Here is a 5991-nt window from a genome sequence, read left to right as displayed (position 1 = left end):
TAGATTCATTGGTGGTGGTGAAAAACATTCACTGTACCACGTTAACACATGTCAAATTTGGTATTTGAATATAGATTCATTGGTGGTGGTGAAAAACATTCACTGTACCACGTTAACACAAGTCAAATTTGGTATTTGATGTAGATTCATTGGTGGTGGTGAAAAACATTCACTGTACCGCGTTAACACATGTCAAATTTGGTATTTGATATAGATTTATTGGTGGGGGTGAAAAACATTCACTGTACCACGTTAACACATGTCAAATTTGGTATTTAATGTGGATTCATGCTAGACAATACTTTCGATTTTTAGCTTTCACTTTTGAATCTTCGAATTGGCTTACATTTTCTATATAACAATTAGGTTTGTTTCTTTGAAGTTAAGCACAAAGCAACACAATGGGCTATCTGTTCTCTGACCACCACGGGTATCGAAACCCGGTTTCTAGCGTTGTAAGTCCGCAGACATACCGCTGTGCCACTGTCATCGCAATCCTTACATCACATACACTATAATAAATTCACAGTTATGTTGTCGCATTCCTAACACCACGTATATTGTAGTATATTCACAGTTATGTCGTCGCATTCCTCACATCACATACATTGTAATAAATTTATAGTTATGTTGTCGCATTCCTCACACCACGTATACAGTAGTATATCCACAGTTATGTTGTCGCATTCCTCACATCACATACATTGTAATAAATTTATAGTTATGTTGTCGCATTCCTCACACCACGTATACTGTAGTATATTCACAGTTATGTTGATATTTGATATTATTGCATCACTGCTTACTACATATTCTTAATATCGAATTAATGTAAACTAAAAAATCAGTGTTTCTAATTATTATACTTATTTTTCAATACTCTTGTTTTGTAAAAGCCACTTCTCGAGATATCTCGATTAGGAATATATATTTTCTTGCAGAAAAAATAGACAAGTTACATAAACTTTCTGTATCGTTTTGTTTAATGTTTTTGCTATTAATTATACACTAACTTAAGAGTTACATCAATCATTCTTTATTTTCTCTGCTCTTTTACATCAAAATTAAAAATAAAACAGTGTTTGTTTTTTAACTACTACATTAGCTTATACTTCGTCTTGTATGCACGACTTGGTTTTCTCATGAATATCTAATTTATTCTGTTCGAAGCGCTGCAGTATTATCGTTTTGTATTTCTGCCTCTTGGTAGTAAGGCGAAGGGAAACTATCCATTAGGAGCAATGGATGTTGAACTCGCTTTTGTGATCCACTTCGTAGTAGCAGAGTGGATCACATCGTAGTCCAATCAGAAGAAGCATGATAGTTTAATCCCTGATCATGAGCAAAGAGAAGATGTGTTATATAACTGACTTTTTCCAACCTTCCCACCCAGGAACATGAGGTGTGAATGGTTCATTGCTGTTCACTTAGCTTCCCTACCCATAACACGTACATAATACTTTGAGTACAAAACGGCGGTTGGAACATTGGTGAAGGCATATAACCCCACCTTGTCACGCTTATAATGTGTGTGAAACCTAACACAGAAAACAAAACAAGTGCACAGATGCTCCAGATAAAAAGCACGGATTCGTTGGCGGTAATGTAGATGTTTCCATTAATATCCTGTTAACCGGTAAATCTCTTAAAAGTTACAACTTCACTTTTTCTCTCAATATTATTTGATAGGTAATATGCTCTACATAATATAAAATCTCAGAGTTGTTTTAGTTCTTTTCCCTTATATTATAGTATTCGGTTATGGTATGGTCTCAACAGATATGAGAAGTTCAAGAATAACCAACACATGGAAGAAGCTCATGAGCTGAACAGTGTATTTTTCACATAGATGTCGAAGATGCATTTCTATTTATAAGTTAGTATGTGACTTTTTAATTATGTTTCAACTTATTTATCATTCCAACATAAGAATTCTAGCTCGTTTGATATTGCTCTAAAACTTATTGTTTCAGTTTTAGTGTTTTTGGAATTTTTAGTGCGAAAAATGCACTGTTTAATTGTAAATCCAGAACAACAACAACAAAAAACACCTGTCCCTATTCATCATATTACGTACGATACACAATATATCAGATCATGAAAGTTTTGGTTGACACATGGCTGGGCCGAGCGCGGCCGTGTGTTAACGTGCTTGAACTTTGAATCCGGGTCACATTCCGTTGCCATTAAAAACACGCTTCGCACTTTGGAGCCATGGGTGCATTGTAAGAGCAACAGTCAAATCTCACTATTCGATTAGAGAAAAAAAAAAGGACAAACCAAGAGTGGGTAAATTTGTATTAAATATTTTCTTTGAGCCAAAAATCTGATACATAGAAACATACAGTTAAAGCTACACACGGAATATCTGCACATAGCTGTCCCTAATTTTGTACTGACAGACTAGAGAGAAGGAAGCCAGTCAACAGCACCCACCTCCGGCTCTTGGGCTACTCTAATCGAATAGTGGGATACAGTCACGCTTATAACGCACCTACGGCACCAAAGTTCGGAGCACGATATTACGCTGCCACAAAAGCTTTGAACGGAATAACATCATTGGCTTACTTTTATAACAAACAGAAGCAGAAAGTCAGATGATGGCATCGCGAACCGTGGACTTTCTGATAATCATCCCACCACTCCCGCCACATTTGAAAATAAATCTGTAAAGGTTATATATAATATGGTTCCAAAAGTTTGTGAATGGTGTGCTCTTTACACAACTAACGTTCCGCATTCCTCTCATCACACACGTTCAGTATTTGGAAATATACTGATGACAAGCTAAATGCCACTCCAAAATACGAAACCAAATACATGCATATCTTCGTCTAACGAACATATAAAACATATTTTTATTAGACAATTTTAAAGATGTGTCTCATTTTCGAATTTGCTCAACTAAAGGAATGGAAGAAAAGATTAATTGTTTTCTTTAATTCAACCTCCATCATCAACACCAAATGATTGATTATAATACGATTAAGGATACTAATGCCTATAACCCATACAACTTGACAAACATACTAGGATACTAATGCCTACAACCCATACAACTTGACAAACAAATAATGTTAAATTAGTAAAGTCAACATTAATTGAATTTTGTTTGTTTATAGTTGAAGCACAAAGTTACACAATGGGTTACAAATATTAATATCTAAAGAGTATGTGTATGAAGAGTTCTCGACATTCAATGACAAAAAAGGTGTAAACTTTATTCGTACAATTATACACGGACTGTTCTGTACGCTAAAATACTTTTATTTACGAGATTTCGGTCCTCTGACGTCTTCATCGGGCAATAATGTATAGTGTTGCTCGATGAAGCCTCCAGCAAGAGGGCCAAAAGCTCGCAAATAAAAGTATTTTAACGTACAGAACAATCCATGTATAATTGTACATATTAATTTACCTACGTTATAAGTCTAAAAAAAACAAAAAACAAAGCGTAATATTTGCTACACAAGCATAAACGAAACACCGAACTGTTTGAAAAGTAGCTTTCGGGGGAGCATTTTGGATTTACAATCAACGAAACGTTGTTATATTCTATCAAAACAGGGTATGTTTGAACATTGGCTCGAAAATAAATATGTAATAAATTTTTGCTTACATATAAGCGAAAGGTTTCAGGTTTCGAGCCCAATCAGTTTTAATGAGGGGGCAGATCTTTCCGTTTTGACCCAGACATAATACAAAGCAACAAACCAAGCGAGTCTTGTCTAACAGGTATGCCTTCTTACGTGTCTATAGCAATGTAGATCAATCTTAGCGCCCGGTGGTTATATGGTGCGAGTCTTGTGATTAAGGCGTAATAAATTAACATTAAACGATCCAAATCAACACATATTTCCTAGTGACCTTCTAAACCTGATGACCTCCGCAATCTTTCCTGCCATCTAGACAATGGCCCCGACCCCTCCCAGTCATGAACACGAGGTGAGGGTGGTGGCATTGCCGCCAATTTGCAACATAGAGAGGTGAAGGTGTGGTTCGGGCACTTTCTCTTAGTAACACGTCTTTGTTAAACTTAATTTTGACAATTCGCCTACCAAAGTTCTAGATGGGGGTTCTGCACGATCTGGAGCGGGTTCGGCACACCCCCCATCTTTGTTTTCGTATATTTGTTGCTGTGGACTGTGATCGTGACTGTCCTATATTTTGATTTGATCACAGCATACTGTCGCCATCGCACGTTTTTCGTGGATTCCAAATGACAGCTAGTCTGTTATTTACCCAGTGTTAGTTTTGATCGACTTTTTATGATAATGAATTAAATTGGAGCTGTGCTAGCTATTCAAACCCACATCTGAATACATTTACTTAGGAAATCACTCCCTCCACGTATAAATTCATCAAAGCACTAATATTCCGAAAGAAAATCCGTGCAATTATTTTAAACAATCAAAATTGTTTTGTTTAGCATCTGGCTGTGGCACGACTTTTTTGTTATACTTTCTCACACAAACGCTGCTTAACATATAACAACAGCTAATTACATACAACATATCAAAACTAGGTATTTAATAGTATTATTAAAATCTAGTATTATTAAAAACGACGATAAATAACATACAAGTCAGGGTTATCTTCATCGTTGATGTACTCCTCTAGTTGGCTGAAGTCCAAAGCTTCATTGTCGATCCCATCAAGATCACCTCGGCCTACAAAAACAAACAAACATATTTATTGTCGATCCCATTAAGATCACCTCGGCCTACAAAAACAAACAAACATATTTATTGTCGATCCCATCAAGATCACCTCGGCCTACAAAAAAAAATCTGCCACATTGTTTGTTTGTTATGAATTTCGCGCAAAGCTACACGAGGGCTATCAGCGCTAGCCGTCCCTAATTTTGCAGTGTAAGACTAGAGGGAAGGCAGCTAGTCATCACCACCTACCGCCAACTCTTAGGATACTCTTTTACCAACGAATAGTGGATTGACCGTCACATTATAATGCCCCCACGGCTGAAAGGTCGAGCATGTTTGGTGTGACGGGGATTCGAACCTGCGACCCGCAGATTACGAGTCGACAATCCGAACTACCTGGCCATAGAAGAGGTTGAATGACAACGCATTTTCAAATATTTAGCATTAATGAATCATACACTGGTCAGCTTCTTAAAGTGCCTGTTGTATTAATATACCGTCTTTAAAATCAAACAATTATACATTTGTTATTTTAAACCAGCTATTGCGAAGAACAACATGATCTCAAATTAATTAAATTCAAGTTTTTGTTTCTCTTTCTTTGTTTTATAACATTTATGCATAAGGTTAGTTTCATCAAATCCGTTGTAATGCAGTAGAAGAGAGACTGTATCCCTGCTTTTCACTCCTATGAGGAGAAATATTTTAGCGATATAAAAATGAAAAAGGAAACTACTCACTGAAACTTATTTATAAAATTAAATTAGCGTGTACAAGGAGAACAGTACAAAAACAAAAACACGCACGCACAACCTGTTAATTATCATTCCAATAAATAAAACTGTTTTACAGTATTTATACGCCATACTAATCCAACATTTATAACAAATTTATCTAAAACTTTATAGGATAAAATATTCTTATACTTCTGTATGTAAAAAAACGTGTGAAATTTAAGATGTTTTTTTTTGCACTGTAATATCTCCCTTATATTTTGATTACATTAACACAATATCTGTATTTCACGCTCCAGTTCTCTATTGTCTAAAGACTCGATATAATACGAATAGCCATCAATGTTATTATTTTAATCAAAAGTGCAACGCAAAAAAGTTTAAAATTTTCCTTCGCTTGCAAGTAAAGAACGAAGTAGACTAAATACTGTTGTTTATTATATCTTTTGTACTCCATTCGAGCTCGGTTGTTTAGGCAACCGTATCTAAATACTCTAATTTGTACACAATGTTTAAACAGTTCAGTACACACAAATATATATATATATATATATACAGGGTGGGCCTAAAGTAGGGTTACAGTTACTCTATTATTT

At 35.6% G+C, this 5991-nt stretch overlaps 1 protein-coding gene across 1 annotated transcript in view; it reads right to left on the bottom strand.

The window, feature by feature from the left end:
- Nucleotides 1–4674, bottom strand: part of LOC106465922 (myelin regulatory factor-like) — a 105773-nt gene extending 101099 nt beyond the window's left edge. The window contains exon 1 of the mRNA XM_022393875.1: nucleotides 4583–4674. The gene's annotated coding sequence lies outside the window, so the exon portion shown is untranslated. The remainder of the gene's footprint in view (nucleotides 1–4582) is intronic.
- Between the last annotated feature and the right edge of the window lie 1317 nt (nucleotides 4675–5991).

This window comes from Limulus polyphemus, unplaced genomic scaffold (genome assembly GCF_000517525.1).
Source record: "Limulus polyphemus unplaced genomic scaffold, Limulus_polyphemus-2.1.2 Scaffold2095, whole genome shotgun sequence".
NCBI lineage: Eukaryota > Metazoa > Arthropoda > Merostomata > Xiphosura > Limulidae > Limulus > Limulus polyphemus.
This window is presented reverse-complemented; position numbering and strand designations above follow the sequence as displayed.